Source organism: Macrotis lagotis, chromosome 6 (genome assembly GCF_037893015.1).
Source record: "Macrotis lagotis isolate mMagLag1 chromosome 6, bilby.v1.9.chrom.fasta, whole genome shotgun sequence".
Taxonomy (NCBI): domain Eukaryota; kingdom Metazoa; phylum Chordata; class Mammalia; order Peramelemorphia; family Peramelidae; genus Macrotis; species Macrotis lagotis.
Genome location: NC_133663.1, coordinates 52,032,163 through 52,052,337, shown reverse-complemented (window position 1 = coordinate 52,052,337; position 20,175 = coordinate 52,032,163). Strand labels below are relative to the sequence as shown.

Here is a 20,175-nt window from a genome sequence, read left to right as displayed (position 1 = left end):
CACATTTTTCATTTTCTAAGTCAACTCTTTATTCATGATTAAATCCAAATAAAGATGAAATAAAGGTGAGATTGGATTTGACATCTGGCTACTTGAGACTATATAGCAAACATTTTGTTCTCTCTATATATATAGGCAAAGTGTCTTGACTGTTCAGTCATTTTTAAGCTTTATTTAGAGTATTTTTTTCCATCTTGACTTCTGATTGGTTGAGGGGGATGAGTTCATATTTTAGGTAGTTGGCTTTTTTAAAGATGTTAATGAATAATTATTATTATTTTGTGGTGTGCTTTTATCTTAAAGTTGCTAATTATCAGAAGTTATCTTTAAGAAACCTAAAATAATATGACCCCTACTGGGAAATGGACATTTTAAAAGCTGAAATGCAGAGAGGTTATCACAAAAAGGAAACACTTTACTGTAATCCAATCCTCAAGCAGTCAAGATTGGAAAGACACTGAAATCCATTAAATCATAATTGTAGTCAGTGCACTCACGAGAGAGAGAGAGAGAGAGAGAGAGAGAGAGAGAGAGAGAGAGAGAGAGAGAGAGAGAGAGAGAGAGGAGGCAAAATTTTTAGGTAGTTAAAAGGCAATCATCAAGGTCAACAGAATAACACCAAAATCAATGTTAATTGTATAAAAGGTTTTATACACTGAGGCCAATCTGAGCAGTTAAACAATCCATTGTTTTTAAACATACAGTGGTTTGAAAAGGGAGAAATAATCAAATATTCATCATTAGTGTTATTTCCTTCTCACTGATGAAAAGACATTTACTTAGGCTATTTTGCTCACCCGTGGAGATAATCTGTCAGAATGACAAATAACTGAAGGCCATTGGAATGATTCTGTTTTAGCCCAAAGCCATGATCCCTCTGGCCCTAATTATATCTTAAAGAAAAAAATAAAGTAAAATATGGAGTAAAAAATTTAGGAAACATAGAACAAATTAAGAAACAAGACCCATTGATCAATTCAATCTGCTTTGTTAGGTTTAAGAAAGCAACTAAATGGTGCATTGGTTAGAGTGCCTGATCTGGAGTTAGGAAGTCTCATTTTCCTATCTTCAAATCTAACCTTAGACAATTATTAGTTATATGACCCTGAGAAAGTCACTGAACCTGTTTACTCCAGTTTTCTCACTTGTCAAATGAGCTGGAGAAGTTAATGGCAAATTAGTTCAGTATTTCTGTCAAGAAAATCAAAAGTTGGATCACAGAAATTCAGACACAACTGAACAACAAAGAAAATGATGAAGAAAATGTTGATATTGCAGAACAGACTTAAAATATGTCATATATGAATGTTGATGTGCATATATGGCTATTTTGTTAAAGAATTTGTTTCAGTAACTCAAAACATTAAATGTTCTTCAACAATGTGTTGTCAGTGCATATAGAAGAGATAGATTACATAGTGAATAGATCATTGGATTTGGAGTTGGGAAGACCTGAGTTCAAATCCTGTCTCAATTGTGTGATCCTGAGGAAATCATTAAAAAAATTCTGTCTCGCTCAAGTTTCCTAATCTGTAAAATGGACATAACAATAGCACCTTGTTCATAGAGATATTTTGAAGAGCAAAGAAGTTAATATATGAAAAGTGTTTCACAAATCTTGAAAACCTATGTAAATACTGGGTATTATTAGGATTATTATATGTTATCATATAAGGTTCTTTAAAGGATGTAAAATTAGCTTTCTGACATGGATTCTAATTATAAACATAAAAGCAAAGCTTAAAACTTGAATTACGTTCACAAGAAGTCTCAAACAATCAGAAGCCCAGTCTCATGGAAGAAGGAAAGATCAGGGAATGACCTTGAAGAGGATAAAAGGAGATGATCCTTTGTTTGGAGTTTTGATGACATCTTTCTATTTGTAGACCCATTCACACTTCACTAAGGATTGAATTTGTCATTTACCAGAACCCCAGTGTGATTTAAGAATTATGTCCTTTCTTTCTCTAGGAGTCAGGTTCCCAGAACTTTTGCAATTCTACCTATGTTTCTAGTCAATCTAATCATATATAAAATGATCTTTGCTAATATATGATTTTCTAAGTCAAATATCTAGTCAACAGGGATCCTTATGTATGATTTAGTGGCCGCCTTTCTACTTGAGTTTCACCCCACTGTTCCCGGCAACTCCCTAAGAATATAAGTTCCAGGAAAGGTGCCAAACTACCACAAAGAAGGGAGTTTCTTCTTCTTGAAATTCTATCAATGAAATCATAGGTCCAGTCCCTTTCTATCAGTAATTCACTGTTAGACTGCTATGAGTTAATGAGGCCATTACAAATATGAGAGATGAGTCTATTTGTGTGTGTGTGTGTGTGTGTGTGTGTGTGTGAGTGTGTGTAGACTCACATATGAGAGGATAATAAGGGGTATGATGAATAGATCCTAGATGCCCAGGAGAATGGTGAAACATTTATAGAGATGATCAGTAACAACAAGCATAATCACCCAAGAGTCAGTGAGGACAAGACTTCTAATGATTGGTAGAGATCAGGCACATGCATGTCATCAAAATAAAATGCCTCGTTATTTCCTCCAGTTGAAGGGTAGGAACCCTCTTGAAGTCTTATTTTTAGTGTTGACTCAAGTATTGCTTTTGATGCCACATGAATTACATGCAAAGCAGACCTGAATGATCTAAATCCTGTTGTTGAATTCTAGCACATGAAGGGGAGAGCTTTCTGGAAACTCAAGTCTTTTTCCCCCTGGAGTTCCCAGAGGGAATTTGTCTTTTCCAAAATCTTTTCCCATCTACTGTCCAAACTAAAATGTTCAAAACCTGACCATTTTGTATTCATTGTGGTTATCGCATCATCATGATCATAAATTTAAACTAAAAGGACCCAGAGAACATTGAGTCTAACCCCTCCATTTTACATTTGAGGAAAGTAAGACAGAGAAAGGTCAAGTAAATTGCTTAGGAGGTTTAAATTCAAATTATGTTGAGACCAGTTCTGATATTCTATTCATTATTTTGTATTTCCTTTCCATAGGAGATTGACAAGTCTTAGAGAATGGGGGAAACGAACATTCCCAACAGCAGAGCTATGGTAGAGAAAGTAAGTTAGAAATGTATCCTGGAGGAGCCAGCTAGGTGGCACAGTGGATAGAGGATCGGCTTTGGAGTCAGGAGGACCTGAGTTCAGATCTGGATTCAGAAACTTAATAATTACCTAACTGTGTAGCCTTGGGCAAGTCACTTAACCCCCATTGCCTTGCAAAACATAATAAAAAAAAGAAATGTATCCTGAAGAGATGAATACATGTTTACATGGTTGGTGTGGGTCATCTTCTTGCAATGGAGGTTCAGAGAAGAAATGACCAGAGAAATGACCACAGAGGAGAAAAATGCTTCCAAAGTCAGTAGTCCAGGATTGGAGTGGGCTTCCAGGAGAGGATGTTTCTATGGCATGGTAGAGACAGTACTGTGGAGTTAGGAGTACAGCCTAGAGATGAATGAAACTGGGTAAGGAGGAGTTATAGATCTCTTCTGAACTACACACTTCTTTCTTGAATAGGGCTGAGATAATGGGAGAAAATATAGATCTCTAAGGACACAATCTTTCTAATGTTATTGAGCAGTGGGATTATCTCTGTGACTGATAATTCCTGTTTATTGGTTTCCCTTGAAAAAATTTGGAGATGTACAATTTTTCTCCCTTCTGAGTGACTTTCCCACTTTAGTAAATTATTTTCTGATGGGGACTTTCTTTGATCAAAGTGGGTCTAGGCAGGTCAAGGCCATGTGAGCCTTTATAGAACTGTGGAGTAGGGCACTCTCTATGAATGTAGTTTTCTAATTCTCCAGGGGTTAAAACTCAAATGAGAAGTGAAAACTTCAATCAATCATCTGAATGGTTGTATAATCATTCAGGTATTTGCTATCAAACATCTGGAGGACTAATTGACTTTTTCACTCACTCCTCCCTCCCCAAACACATTCTGGCCTTGTTCAGACAAGCTCCCTTGTTTTTTGTGGCTGATTGAAACTTTCAGTTGAAACAGGTGCCACTACTGATATTTGCCCTCAATTTGTCCAGGGTTCCTTGGGAATGAAAACATAGAGTAAGAAATAACATGATTATAGGTCTTTAAAGTAATTATAGACAGGGTTCTCAAATGGAAACATTTATTATTCGTGGATAAACTATAGGAGTATGCAGAGCATAACTTCTCCACCAAATATATCAGATTATATTCTTATCACTTTTCAGGAGGACCTGTCTTATGGGCAACTCAGTTCCTACCCTTCTTTCTCAGATTCCTCTTCTCTTGTGTTTTTGAACCCACTTAAACCTCCTTCTTTGGGACCTTTCTCCATGTTCATTTCCAGCCTCTTCCAAATTTCCAGTTGCTCCCTCTCTGGAAGTCCTATTCCTTTTGAGTTCAAGAGCTCAATGCTTTAAACCTGAAAAGAAAATCAGAGGTCATCTACATTTACTCCCTCCTAGAACAGATAAGGAAACTGAGTCTCAGCAAGTGATTTATCCAGGGTTAAGTAGCTACTAAATAACAGACCTAGGATTTGAACTCAGTTTCTCTGATTCCACATTAATTTTCTTTCCTTGGCATCATGCAGTCTATAGGAACTTGGTGACATCTTCCTCACTCTCACAGTTTCTGATAGTTCTTCTACTAGATGCCTCAGATTATGATCTCATCTTTCCCCCCATTCTCTGGCACCCTTTCAAGAAGTATGTTCTAGATTCCCTTTGAAATCTTTCCTAATCTTGCTCTTACCCACCTTGCTCTTCTGAGACTGACCTTTTTTTAGGTCACAAATTACCAAAAGGTGACTCATTATTGTCAAAAGACAATTCTCAACCACGTTTGATTTGCCTGTCGCATTGGGTACTATTTACCAAACATTTTTCCCTACGTTTTTTCTCCAGTTTTAAAACTCATTTTTATTTTTTTAAACCTGCATATGCTAGATTGCTTACCAGTAAACAATTCATGCTTGTAAATAGCCTTGTCAGAAGTCACCTCACTGCAGGCTGCAGCATGTTTTGAGCTTAAGGCTAAAAACAAGATTGGAACAAGGAGAAATACATATCCCAACAAGTTCAGAGGTGCTTTCTCCTTCTCTTGACCTTGTTACAAGATGTTTTCATCCAACTGCCAAGTCTTTTCAGACCACAGCATGTAGACATCCCTAGTTAGTTTTAAGTCACTAATTTGACAGTTTTCTTGTTGTACATTAAAATTCATTTCACTTTCATGTGTATTTTACTGTACTAGAAGAGTGCTTTTTGCCTTTTGTTTTGAAGGTGACCAAGACCCATGGTATCAGAATAGTTTAAATTGCCTTTGAAATGGATTCAAGTGAGGCAGTTGCACAATCATTAGCCTCACTCTCTCTTTTGGAATCATCAAAGCATATCTAGACAAAAGTCAAGATGCCTGGCAATGACCCAGGATGCAATGGGTGACCTTGGTATTTCTGATGTCTGATGAAACTCCAAGTGCTCCTTGGTTCCTGCTTCAACCACTTTCATGGCTATTGGAACATATTGTTCTCATTGGCCCATTCCACCAGTGGTCTTCACATGCCTGTAGTAGGTATATCCCTAAGCCACCAACAGATTTGAGGACTGTCAGTTATCCTCGATCTAGTTTATTTGTTTTGGGTTTTTTTTTTTTAGGTTTTTTTCAAGGCAAATAGGGTTAGGTGGCTTGCCCAAGGCCACACAGCTAGGCAATTATTAAGTGTCTGAGACCAGATTTGAACCCAGGTACTCCTGATTCCAGGGCCAGTGCTTTATCCACTGAGCCACCTAGCCACCCCCTCGATCTAGTTTCGGTTGTCTGCAGTTATAGTTTTTACTAGAGTGCCACCACTGTGCATGCTACAGCTTCTTGGAGTCACAGTTGAGAGCTGGGTGACAGGTGGACACCAAAGGTGGATGGGCAGTCCTGCAAAGAGCTTGGCAAAAACTCATGCCAGAGGCACTAGTCCTCCCTGAATACCTCATACATCTCACTTCTACATGAATTATCTGGGCTAATACACTGATCAACCTGATATCAGCCTTGTGTCCTCATGATGATTGCCTCAGAAATAACCAGATCCATACTATACCACATAAAATAAGTGATTTTTTTTCTCATTTACCTTAGTTCCCCAAATCATTTCAGATCATCAAATAAATCATTCATATTGCCAATATTGTTATTACTTCATGAGATACAGGTTGAGATCCATCTATACTTGGTCATTCTCAGTGAGTACCATAGCTTCCCATAATTTCACTGAAGTCAGTCTATCCAACATGTTGGAAGCCTTTATTTTTCCTGACATTACAAGGATATTGGTGTAGTGTTTGGGCTGTTTACTATGTAACCTGTCCTTTCTTCTTATATATTTCCCAATGAATATTTCCTATTCAAAGTTCCATACTTGTTCTAAGTTGTTGTCTGCCCATATTTATTATCTCCTTTACCCTCTGTGTAATTTCCATTTATCTTGAAATAATTAAAAATAAACTAACTTCAGAATGGGTTCTGATTTATTTCCTCTTTCCTTTTAAATTTTATTTTTTCCCTTTAATTGAATCATCAGTAAATATTTATCTTAAGAAAAGCATTAAATGTTCCACTTCAATGACATTGTATTCCTATGGTTTTCCTTTTATCCTTTACCTTTCTTCTTGATTTAATGATTCAAAAATCCTTCAGGGGTTCTCCAGTACCTAGAAAAAGAAGGTCAAAGTCCAAAGTCTGGAATTAACAATTGTTATTACCCTGCCAACAAAACTGTTTCCAGCCTCAAGTTTGTATTTAAAAGCCTATCATATAGACGATGGGCAGCACTTATTTTCCTGGCATAATAAAACGATGATGCCATTTTGTCCCTTGTTCCTGAAGAAGATCATGACATCAGGAAGGTGATGGCAAGACAAGTACATGAATTGTATTTGAGTAAGAGGGTACCATGCTGAGATAATAGAGGTAGAAGTATACAAAGTCAGATATTAACTAAATGCAAAAGTCAAACAACAAATAATAGCTAAGATTTAGTTCTTTAAATGGAATATATGTTTATATATGTTATCTCCTTTAATTCTTTCAACAAAGTCTGGTACTGTTATTCTCTCTATTTTTGCAGCGGTAGAAACTGAAGCTGAGAAAAGTTAAATGACTTACTCAGGGGGACACAGATAGTAAGAATCAGAAGCGGGCTTTAAACTCAAGTCTTCCTGACTTCAAAGTAGATGCCCATCAGTAAGGAAATGGTTGAACAAGCTATGGGACATAAAATGCCATGGAATATTGCTATGTAGTAAGAAATGAAAAATGCAATGAATAGAAAAAGGAGATGTAATAACTAAAAGCAACAAAAATAGTATTTGCCATTTATATAGAACTTTAAGGTTTATGAAGTCATTTACATATAGTATCTCCTTTAATCTCACAACAATATTGAGAAGTTAGACCTGTTATTCTGACTTTATAGAGTAGAAAGCTGAGGCTGGAGCTCAAGTGCACTGCTTAGGTTCACCCAACTAATGAGTATCTGAGACTAAATTCAAACCTGGATCTTTTTGACTCCAAATCTGATACTCTGCTTACTGTATTAGCTATCTAAAAATACTAAGCAAACAAGCAAAAAACAAACCATAAACCTTACTAACATTTAGAGATACCCCAAAAGACAAGGGACAACATTAGAAAGCAGTGAGTTTCCCACTGCTGGAAGACTTTATAGGATTATAGGATTGTCTTCTCTCTAAGTCACATTTGTTTCAAATTCAAATAGAAAATAATTTGTGACTGCAAACTGATTCAGAAAAACCAAGAAATGAAAATGATCTATGTTTAATTTATTTAGTCAAGAATTTTCCTAATGCAATTTGAATTTGTGGATTTTTCTGGCTGAGTTGGACATCTCTGATTGGATAGTGTGGAGAGGACACAATTACCCAAAGATAGATTGTGCAAGATGAATTCTGCCTGCTGCAAAGTCGAAATTCTGAGTTTCTGTAATTCTTCTCTTAGACTATTTGATATATCAATGCCATAGATATGACTGAAATATATACTTTTTCATCTGTTTATTACAGTATTTTTTCTTCAAACCCAGTTCAGTTACTGTCTTCTGCAAGCCTTTGGTGTCTTCTCTCCCCATCCCTTTCTCCTCACCCACCAAAACAATTTGACTTGTAGCTTTACTAGACAATTCATTTTATGTCATAATATACTCAATAGATGAAAAAAATGTAGCTTACATTCATATATATATATTATATGTATACATATAATATATATATGAAATATATTCCATTTGTGTATATATAATTGCAATTGTTCTGCTCCTAGCTTCTGTTCATGTTTCTCTCCCTAGTCTTTAACCAGGGCACTACAAACAGCAGGTACATAATATTTATTGAATTGATTTAAACTGGCATCCTGTCTTGTTTTGGCAATGTTGGTCTGCTCATAGGACCATTGAAGTAGAAGTGGAAGATACTTCAGGTTTCCTGTAATCTAGGACTTTTTAACCTGGAATCCACTGATTTATTTTATTTTTAATATTTTGATAACTATATTTCATAGCATTAGTTTTCATTGCAATTCTATGTATCTTATTGTATACAGAGGGAGGAGAGACAGAGACAGAGAGAGGTGGAGAGAGAGAGATGGAGTGGTGGAGAGACAGAGAGATGGAGAGATAGAAAGAGAGAGAGCCAGCCAGCCAGAGACACAGAAAGAGACAGAGAGAGAGAGAGAGAGAGAGAGAGAGAGAGAGAGAGAGAGAGAGAGAGAGAGAGAGAGCTGAGAAGTTGAGAAGTCATGGACTTCAATATGCCAAGCAGGTCCATATACTAAATACCTCTCATTTTACACATAAGGAAACTGAGTCTGAAGAAGGTAATTTGCCAGAAACCACACAGGCTGCAAACATCTTAATCAGGATTTTTAACCCCAGCTCCCCTGACTTTCCAAAGTACCCAGTTTGCATGTCTAAAGAACCGAACTCAATGCTTCTACTTTAAATTTTTCATCTTTCAGCAAGATTTCATGATTGCGAAAAAAAAAGATGTGCCAGCCAAATGCTTAGGGAAGCACTTTGTAATATAGAAACTGGGTCTGTTTTAGACATCATATGAGTGAGACCACTGAGTCATCTGCTCTAGAATCCCAGGGAGAAGAGACAAAAAGAGGTCATCGTTGTTTGTGCCCCTGCGGGGGTGGCATCTATGACAGAATCTGATTCAATTAAATCTCCTTAATCTTGCTGTAGGATTGCTGATAAAATACAATTCCGATGGCATTATTAGGTTTGTGAACTATCATAAGAAGTTATTTAATTCCTTAATAATTGACTACATAGTCAAAATCATTCCCATAAAAAGAACACTTTTAAGTTCTTAAGAAGGGAAAGGTCTTGGGGATACAATGATAAACCTTAGGTAGACTTACTCTCAGGAGCTTACAGTCGAAAATTGGGGGAAGATGAGCACAAATAACTATAAGATAAAGGAGAAAATAGAATCTGGAAAGGAAAGTTTCAGGCAAACTGCTCTGAGAAATAAGAGAAATTCCTAAGAGGAAAGTGCTGATGGAATCACAGGTTTGAAATGAGCCTGCAAGAAAGGGAAGGATTTAAAAGTTTCAAAGAATGGGGAAGGTTTTAGCCAGGTGAAAAAGAAAATGAGAACACAGAGGTATATGATAGCAAGTCATTGATGGGAAATGTAGTGGGAAGAGTCAACATGTGGAATCAAGAGACTTTGGTTTGTATCCCAAATGTGGAAACATGGGAACACATTAGCCTCTCTGTGCTTCAGTTTCCTCATCTGATCAATGGGAATAAGGGAACCCGAACTTTTCCCCTCAAAGGATGGAGAAAGGGGAGAAAAGTCCTTTGTAATCTTTACAGGATAAAAGAATACTAAATTGTTCTGTTCATTTTGTGTGTGTGTGTGTGTGTGTGTGTGTGTGTGTGTGTGTAACAACATAAAACAAACTGTACCATAAGGGGGGTAAAGAACATTGCATTTGAATCTAGGGGGCCTGCATTTGGATCATGACTGCCTCTAGTAGTTTGACTTTGGAACAATCAATTCATCCAAACTGAATAAATAGTTTTTATGTATTCTTGTTGTTCAGTCATTTTCAATTGTATCCAACTCTTTGTGATATTATTTAAGTTTTTTTTTTTGTTGGCAAAAATACTGTAATCTGTCAGCCCTTCTCCAGATCACTTTACAGATGAGGAAACTGAGTAAAACAGGCCCTGACTTTCAAGAGAAAGGGCAGGTCATCAATAGTAAGGAAAAACAAATGAGGTGAAAGATAGAGTCTTCTAGAAGAGAATAAAAACTGTAATCCCAGCAAATCACAAAACCTAGATGCAGAATTGGGAGGCAGAAGGACAGAAGACCAAAGAGAAAGTGAAAAGTGCAAGGAACAGACATACTGCCCTCAGGCATAAGCAAATTAAACATTTGGCTGAAGGAGAAATAAAACCTGTTAAAAAACCAAAGCCACCGGCTGTGAATGATGATGTTGCATTCATAATGCGTGTAACTTGTGCTAAAAATTTACTAGATTTAATTGGAAGTGCTGCCTCCACCACAAGCACTTGTCACCCTACTTCTGTCACTGGCATTTTTTAATAGTCAACAGAGAATATTAAACATCATGGCATATTTATTCAATTAGCATGAATAACTTAACAAAAACATGTACTATACTTATTTTTATTAGAATTAATTCAAATGCAAAATGGGATCATTAAAACCTTCATTTAATGAAAAAGAAAATGCATGCCTTAATTATGTCCTGTATTTTTCCATTTGTATTCTTCTGCAGAGAATGACCTTCATTGACCCATTTCACTTGGATCTTGTATTCTGAAACTAAAAGTCCGGAAAATGCAGAAGACATCAAGAGGAGAAAAAAATAAGATGTCCAGTTGTTGAGTAGTTCATACAAAGGATGGTTTGGAGACCTGGGATTGTTTTGTCTATAGAAATCAAAGTATTCCAGGTTATGATGGTTTATAATTACACAGCAGATGGTGGTTTGTTCTTCTAAATCTACAGCGAATTAGAATGAGAGGAAATGGGCATAAAATGAAGCAGGAGGGGTTCAAGATTGATATAAAAAAGAATTCCCAGCAGTGAATGTGTAAAGGAGTTAAGATATGATGAAAGATTCATATCAGTCTTGGAAATTGATTGAAACTTTTGGGAAATATTGACATAGTAGAAATATGTATTCATAAACATAGAAATTTAGAACTAGAGGGATAATTTAGGGATCATTTTATCAAAAAATTATTGATTTACAGTTAGAATAGAACATGTAAGTCATCTCATCTGAGCCATCTCATTTTGTAGATGAACAGTGGGACTGAGAGATAAGATTTGATTTGTCCAAGCTCACACAAATAGTAAATGGCAGAATGGAGATCTGAACATAGGATATCTAGGTTTTTTTCCCACTGTATTATACAACTTCTCTCATTTTACCCTGGGATGTTGGCCAAAGGAAGAAAATACCATGGGAAAAGGAAACAATAGAATTACTGAAGGCTTTTAATCCATGCAATTGCTACTCTCAATTTTGCAATATAGAAAGCTGTCCAACCTGCCTTTGAATACTCAAGGTAAGATGAAACTACAATATGGTTCTGCAGCATCATGCAGAATTTATTTTTTTAAATATTCTTTTCATGGAGCTTAAATTATTGACAGTAAACAGTCACCTTCCTTAAAATAATTCTCTATGCCTGAAGCCAAGTATTGAGTCCTGACCCATCTATGCTTTAATAAGTTATATTTTTCAACTGCTTTATATCTTTTGTATTTTGCCTTCTGTATGTAGAACCAGGAAGGAACCTCTGTTTTTGTTCTACTGTTGCTCAGGTCTTTTAAAATCAATGATGTTTTTGCTTAGATTTCCTTCAAATAATGCACATATGTATATGTATATGTGTATGTGTATATGTATATGTATGTGTATGTGTATGTGTCAGTGTATATGTATGCATATATGTATATCTTTACCTATATCTAATCTATATCTCTCTATCTCTATCTCTATCTCTGTCTCTGTTGCTGTCTCTGTCTCTGTCTCTGTCTATCTATTTATCTATCTATTAACAACAAACAAAAAAAGGTACAAAAGAGATACTTGAAAATCATGGGGTCCAATCAGATTTACCTACTGGTTCTGAATAAATAACTCAGTACTCAGCAATTTATCCCCTGGGCAAGACAATGGTCTCAATTATTTACACTTGAAAGGGAGAGAAGTGAAGTCTTAGTGTCTGCTCATTGATCTTTTTTTTTTAATCATGGGAAAGATAAAGATTAGGATGGAACTTAATAGTTACCATTTAACAATAGCTTTTAGGTTTGTAAAGTAATTTATTTATGTTATCCTATTTGATTTTTATAACATTATTATGAGGCAGTTGCTATTATTAGCTTCATTTTACAAATGGAGAAACCAGAAACAAATAACTTACCTGGATTTGTAAATTCAGGTTTTCCTGACTCCAAAGTCCAAGATTCTATTCATTATGAAGTTCTAGTGTTTGGGATAGTGCCTGCCACAAAGTAGGTACTTAATGTTTATGGAGTGATTATGACTGTTAGTGTAGGTATCTTCTAAGAGGAACTAATCTCTACCAATGAAGGTCAACACCTTTTATGAAACTTAAAATTTTAGAGAGTTTCCTAGAACATTGAGAGCATTAAGCAACTCACCCAAAGCTGCACAGTCATTATGTTCCAAAAACAGGACTTGATGTCAGGACTTTCTGGATTCAAGTTTTTCTCTATATATACTATGGCATGCTGCCTTATTGGAAAACAAAATCAAATGAGAGATAAAAGAAAAAAAAAGTGAACTGAGAGAGCCAATGAAGCTTGCCAAGTGGAATTTTTATATTCTGAGAGCAGTAAAATATTAAGGGATAATTAATTATTGTAAATTGAGTAGGTGCTTAACCATTGTTTTGACTAAAACCAGAAAGGCAATGAAAAGAAATTTGTTCTACTCACAGTTTCTTCAGTTTAGTATTCCTATTCCATTCAGCCCTCTTGCTTCCTTAAAATTCAGCAAAATAAAATAAATTTTGAGTCCTTGTTCCATATTTTGATGTTTTTTAATTGCTCATAACTCATTTATTATGTTTTTGATGTCTACAGCTTCATTTTTGTTTGTTTTCCTTTGCATATCATTTCTTTATTATTTTGTTTGGTTGTTTCAGTTATTTCCAGCTCTCCATGACTCTATTTGGGGTTTTCTTGGCAGATTCTGGAGTAGTTTGCCTTTTCTTTCTCCAGTTCATTTTACAAATTAAGAAACTGAAGCAAATAGAGTTATGTGACTTTCCCAGAGTCACATAGTTACTAAGAGTCTGAGGTCTGATTTTAAGTCAGGAAGATGAGTATTCTTGACTCCAGGTCTGTTACTCTATCCAACTTGCCATCTAACTGACATATTTATTACAGTGGTCAGGTCAGTAGCATTACTTTACAACTGATAAGGACCCAGATGACAAGTTCTAGTGACTGGATATGATGCAGAAGACAATGAGAAAAATTTTAATATGTAATAGGATGAAGTAGAATATCTGACTAACTTTTGATGGTGGGCTTATATAATTATATATAAATCTATACATTCATACACATATATCTATATATGCATATATGCATATTCTAATAGTTTTATTTAAAGATTATAAAATGAAATGGAGAAGTCAACATGCTATCTTAATGAAGCAGAAGGAAGAGAAAAGACAGAACAATATGATGATATTTCAAGACAGAATGAGAAAGTTGGAAGGGATGTCAATGGCGATCTTGTCCAACCATTCATCAAAAGAATCCTCATTCTAACATGTCCAGTAAGAGCTCTTCCAGAGGGTCTCATTCCCTAAGAAACCAAAGGAGTATGATCAACAGAGACAATGGATGTCTAATTAATAGCATGGAAATTAGGAGGAACTGCAGCTTATTTCTTCTTTTAGAGCTTGTATTTGCCATGTTTTGAACTTAACCCGAAAATTTCAATAATATTATACTGAGGGAAAACTAACAAATCAGTATAAGGGGGACTCATGCTTGAGTAATATTTGGGAAAGGGCAAAGAAGAGGAACACTGTTGTATTGCATGATTGGGAAGAGGGGTAGGAGGTACCTTTATATCCATAAAGGAAGAAAAACTTGGAAAATATGCACATAAGCAAGCTTAATCTTTATAGCTACTAACTGGGACTCTAGGAGCAAAAGAAAATACTTAGATAAATTCAGGATTCCTTTATGTTGCACCTAATCCAAGAAAATTACAATGGACAAAGGAACTATACTATCTTTTAATTGAGTGAAAGCCAATTCATGAGATTAGTGTCCTATTCTGCTTTAGGCAGTAGGACTGATGCAAGAAAATTAAAAATATAATGCAAGTCTATACCATTGCTCTCTAGAACAAAGGCCTAAGAATAATTTGCCTTTATCACAAGAATTGTGGTCTTAATGAACAGTAGAATGCTTCTCTCTCTATTCACCTTGGAGAAAGAGGCATGCATCCATAAACAGATGACAAGGCAATGGAAATACAGGGTCGAAAGAAAATTCATTTCTGGATCGCCAAAAATATCCCATGTAGTAGGAAGATGACTGCTAATTTCTGGGTATGACCAATCAGTTGTTTCATTTCCTAGCCAAAAATTGGGCAAAGTGAAGGAGCCCTGGAAAATACACAATTCTTTATTGTCATAACTAGGACAGTGAGACTGGATTTCTGCCAAGGGTAATGACATCTGTAGGGATGAGCTTCCCCCTCTAGTGACATGTTTCTCCCCCCATCCTTGTGGCTCTCTTCTGCGGGTCTACTGTGTGGTGCACCTAGCAGTGAGCTACTCCTCTTTTTTCACATTACCATGACCTCACTTTTTCAAGGTCAACTTTCCCCCTAAATCTTTGCTTTCTCCTTTTTCTTTCTCTTATCTCAGCTGGTTTTGCCTCAGGTGATGCATATCTAGTTATGGTTCTTCTTAATGCAATGAGGAGAGCTCATCTAATTATTTCTATTGTTCTGTATCTGTCCATCTCCTTTCTAGAATATACTCTGGAAAGATTGATTCTATAAAAGAATGGGTGACTATTTCAGCTTGCTCAAATGTTATTGTATATTTTTCTCTCTTTGATGGATGGCAGTGGAATAATTTCAAGGTACTTATGACATAATGCTTAAAGTCTAACATCATTTCCTAGGTGAATTGATTGCTTCAATCAGAAATTATGGCCTGTACTGGGATTGCACAGTAGTCTGACTAGGGTGTGAAGTTATTTTGATTGTTCTCACATTTAAATGTGAACAACTTCTGTTTTAAATATTGCAAATCTGTAACTCATCATCAGACTGTAGGCCAGAGAAACAAGGAAGGTATATTTATATCACGTCTGAATTCAAAATGCCTAAATTATCAGTGGATCACCAGGTTAGCGACTATCTTCCAAAGCATAAAATGTACCCCTGACAGCAATCTATTATTCATTGCATTCATATGCATTCAGTATATTCATATATCCGATGGAGATTTACAAACTCACCAAAAAGCATAGCTGGGACATATTTACATAGCATATATTTAATCAATGTAAATGAAAGATCTATGAAAGACTAATGATTCTTTGGATGACACTAGATATTTGTGTTTGTGGGAGCATTTCAGTTTTCTGAGAAAACATGTTGGTTTTCCAGTCTTTTTCCTTTTAGAAGCTAAGTTACTGGAACAGATCATGCCAATTGCAAAACTTGCAATCTCTTTTCATTATTGTTATTGTTCCTAGTTTTTTTACTGAACTGTTTTCTAGTCCAAGAATAACATAAAGCTAAAGATGTCCAAATACAGAATCATGGAATGTTACTTCTAGAAGGGACCTTAGCCAGCATTTAACTCAGATATCTGATTTGACAGAGGATGAAGCTGAAACTTAGAATAAGCAAAGCCTTGGTAGACAGATTATTCAATGGAAAGAACAAAAGATGTATAGTCAGAGATCTGGGTTCCAATCCTTCTTCTGTCACTAATTAATTATGTGATCATGAGCAAACCACTTCATCTTTGCTAGCCTCAGCTTCTTTTTTCTTAAATAAAGGGAATGGAGAAGATAAGCTTTAAGATTCCTTTAAACTCCACAAGGGTTTTCCTATGATGTGTATGTATTCAAGGCTAAAGAGCTAATAAGTAACTGCAAAGGTGGAATGAGGACTCACAGTCCTCCGGATAATTCTACCCCATTATACTGATTTAAACTGAAATGCCGACAGCATGTGTTTCTCATTTCAGGAGCTTAACAATAATATTGCTAATGTTCAGGACTCAGTCTTTCTAAGGTTAATTCAATATTCAAGAACTCTATCTCTTTTATTCTGTACCACAATCACCATATAAAGGAAGGAGAAGAGATAACTGGCTATGTCACAACATAATAAAAAATGTAGTTTCATTAAAGACAAATCAATTCTCTGCACCATAGTTATGTGGGTGGAAATTTGAACACATTGTATGTGGGTGTGTCACTCAATGAATCAACTCAAATCCTTGCTTGTTAAACTTTGGTCACACAGATATCCTTTCACCCCATTACTGTCTATTTAATGCTGATAAGACTTTCAGTTTACTCATCAATGATTCCAGGGCATATTAGACAAAATTCTGAACTTCCCCTACCCCTTCAAATGTCAGAAATCAAAATATTCACCTAGGGCATCTTGAATACCTTTGGGGATTGATGGGAAGTATAATTTCCTCCATGTGATTTTGGAGAGGTGAGAAGAAATGCCCTTTCACTGTTAAGATAATTGATCCTGTCTAGATAAATGTAATTGTCAAAAAATTTATGTACATACATTTAGAAAGCACCAGACGCACTGGTGACTTTATTAGCACAACAGCTAAAAATTGGAATTTATCAGTTGTGTGTGACCTTGCTTGATAGGGATGATGGGAAGCACTGAGCAAAATCTATGCCTTTGTTGGCTGAGTTGATGAGACTGCTCTTAAAATGATTGTGAGTTGGCAAAATAGCCTTTGCTAAGAAACTGGAAGCATCCATTGCTTTCCAAAGCATTTCTGCTCCAATATGTATCCCAAAGAAATAGAGATCTCTCGATGTCTTGGGAAGGAGTGGTTAGTATTTTTAAGGCTTTAGTTTCTTAGCAGATGGCATTTTTAAGGTAATTCAAGGATTTCTGAAAATATTAAATTTATTATCCAACTTGGTCCTTCCAACAATCAGGTAAGGTAGGTTCTATTTTTATTTCCATATAACAGATGAGAAAACTGAAGCTCAGAGAAATTCTTTATCCCCTAGATTCATTACCTGCTCTTTGTCCACCATAAATATAATATTTCATAAACATTAATTGGTTGACTATTTGCAGTTTAAAATTCCTTTTCACTTATTACAAAATGCCTTCCTACACACATAAATGTAAAGTACAAATCATTGTGGCTAAAAAAGAGAAAACATATCAAAAACTAATATTTTCTTTTAAAAGTCTAAGAAGTTAAGAGACAAACTCACTGAGTGGTGTTGATGGGATTTTTATTATATCCCAAAATGACAGTAATATAAAAACTGAAGAAATCAATAAACCTTTAAAAAGATATGAATTGGCTAAGATGGGATCAGTCTTTAAGTTTCTTTCTACTTCCTAATACTTCCTTCGCTCTCATTTACTTGCTCTGTTTATTCTAGGACAGAAGCTGTTTGATTTAGTAGGGAATTCACATATTGTGTTTCCAGTTAGACTTACACAAAAAGCTCCAAGTGGTCTGGGAAGCTACTCATGGCTCTATTTAATGAAATAGAAAATGAAATTAAGAGGATAATATGGTAATGAAATTGTCTTTAACTGAGCAGTCCCTTCTGTCCTATGTCAAATAACCATGGCTTTCATGACTAGAGGACTATCACCATAGTCTCGTGCCTTCAGCAGAACTAACACATCATGATCTCTCGGGATCCTATTATGGGATAATGTATAGAGAGAATGATGGGCAGTTAGTTAGCACCATTGTACATAGAGTGTTGGACCTGAAGTCAGAAAGATTCATCTTCCTGAGTTCAAATCTGGACTCAATAACTGTGTGACCCTGAGCAAGAAACAGTATTGTTTGACTCATTTTTCTTATCTTTCCTAATAATCTAGTAAAGGAAATGGTAAACCACTCCAATTTCTATACTGAGAAAATCCCAAGTAGGGCTACCAAGAGTCAGACACAACTGAAATGACTCAGTAACAACATGGACCACAACTACTCAGACATTGTAAGATGGGTAGATTATTTGCAATATTAACTTTTTTAAAAATTCTGATCTTTAATTTCTTTGGCATCCATTAGTATAGTATATCAAAGGAAACAAAAAATGGAGAAAAACCTCCTTGACATTGAAGGATGTACTAACAGATTTTCTACTAACAGACTAACTACCGCAGTCATTCTGGGTTTCTTTGCCCTATTGAAATCAATGGGCTGAGGATGATGCAAGGGAAGCCACCAACGGGTAATCAGAGAGTCAGTAATGGACCCTGTCCTCTGATGTCTTCTTTCACCATGTGAAAGAAACTTGAGGAAGGCATTGGGTCAAAGGCACCTCATTTTGTTATTTCCCATGCCTGTTACCCTCATCAGATATATTAACTAGATAGTGTAAGAGGCAAAAACTAGTGTCACTATTGGTAAACTCAGAAGTATGTTCAAAGTCTCATATTAATTAATCTAAGTCAAAAGTATTTTCAAAGTCTCATATGTTGATCTCAAAGTATTTTCAAAGATTCATAGTTTTAGGATGGTAGAGAATAAATGTATGTATGAATGAATGAATGAAAATGCATTTATTAAGTGTTTACTATGCTCTACTGTTGTTCCAAATGTTGGGAAAGTAATAGATGAATAGAGTCATAAGTAGAACAGATAACTGAAGCTTTTTTTTTTCAGTGGAACAAAATTTATAAGTCACAAACAGCATTAGAGATCCTTTAGTAGTATAAAAAGTCTAAATTCAGTAGTTAATGAGAGAAATTAAGTATGTTCAAAGTCTCTTATAAGTCAAAAGTATGTGTAAAGTCTCATATAAATTAATCTAATAGTTTTTAGGATGATAGAGAATGAATGAATGCATGTATGAATGAATGAAAATGTATTTATTAAGTGTTTACTGTGCTCTAATGCTGGTGGGGATACTCATAGTAGAATAGAGTCATAAGTAGATGAGATAACTAAAGTTTTTCTTCAGGGAACCAAAATTTTAAAGTCAAAAACAGCATTAGGGATCCTTAAGAAGCATAAAAGTAACTGAGGTTAGTAGTTGGTGAGAAAAATTAAAGTCAGAAGCTAAGGTAATATATACATCTTTTCCAAGATCACTAGTTGTATTTGAGGTCAGCTTTTTCTTGACTCAGTCCTTGTCTTCTTCTCCTCACCTTTCCTATAGGCCTCACAGGGTCCCAGTGTTTCAAGGTTAGTATCCTGGCATCTCTGACTCTCCCATCATAGAGTGGTGTCCTGTAATGTTGCCTCAAATGGAACCTTGTATCTGAGAGTTCTTCTTAACTAATAATTTGTCTTAAAAAGTTGATTCGGGGACAAGATCCATGATCCATGTTGTATGCCAAGGGGATGTTTTGTTTCTATTGCCCTTGTAGTCAAAATCACTAGTTATGGCTCCGATGTCATAAAAATAAAACAAACTAAATAATGGAGCAGTTAGGTGGCACAGTGGAATCCAGCCTCAGACACTTAATAATTGCCTAGCTCTGCAACCTTGTGTAAGTTGCTTAACCCCAGTGCCTTGCAAAAACAAAAAATCAAAAAAAATTATGCTAAATAGACATGGCTCCTTTGCTTGTGATGTGTTCTTGTGATGAGGAAACTAGTTAGTGCATCAAATTTTCCATGTTATCAGACTTTTTCCCCACGCCTACATTTGCTGATTGTCAGTTGTTCTAAGTTTATGCTTTACTGGTTCCTCTCATTATTTTTCTTGTACCTCTTTTCTTTTTAAAATAAGATAAGACTATTTAAAACAGTTAGACATATTTATGCCAAGGACTAGATTGTATTCCATTTAGAGTTTTGTGTTTGGGATGTAATAAAATGTTAAGATCTTGTATAGC

The 20,175-nt window shown here is 35.6% G+C and overlaps 1 long non-coding RNA gene across 1 annotated transcript; it reads right to left on the bottom strand.

Annotated features, from left to right (window-relative positions):
* Nucleotides 1–4,163: 4,163 nt before the first annotated feature.
* Nucleotides 4,164–19,679, bottom strand: LOC141490831 (uncharacterized). Its single transcript, XR_012469370.1, has 5 exons — nucleotides 19,483–19,679; nucleotides 13,041–13,086; nucleotides 12,744–12,833; nucleotides 6,664–6,713; nucleotides 4,164–4,429 (listed from the first exon to the last, which is right to left on the bottom strand). It is a non-coding gene; the product is annotated as an uncharacterized LOC141490831 (long non-coding RNA).
* Nucleotides 19,680–20,175: the final 496 nt, after the last annotated feature.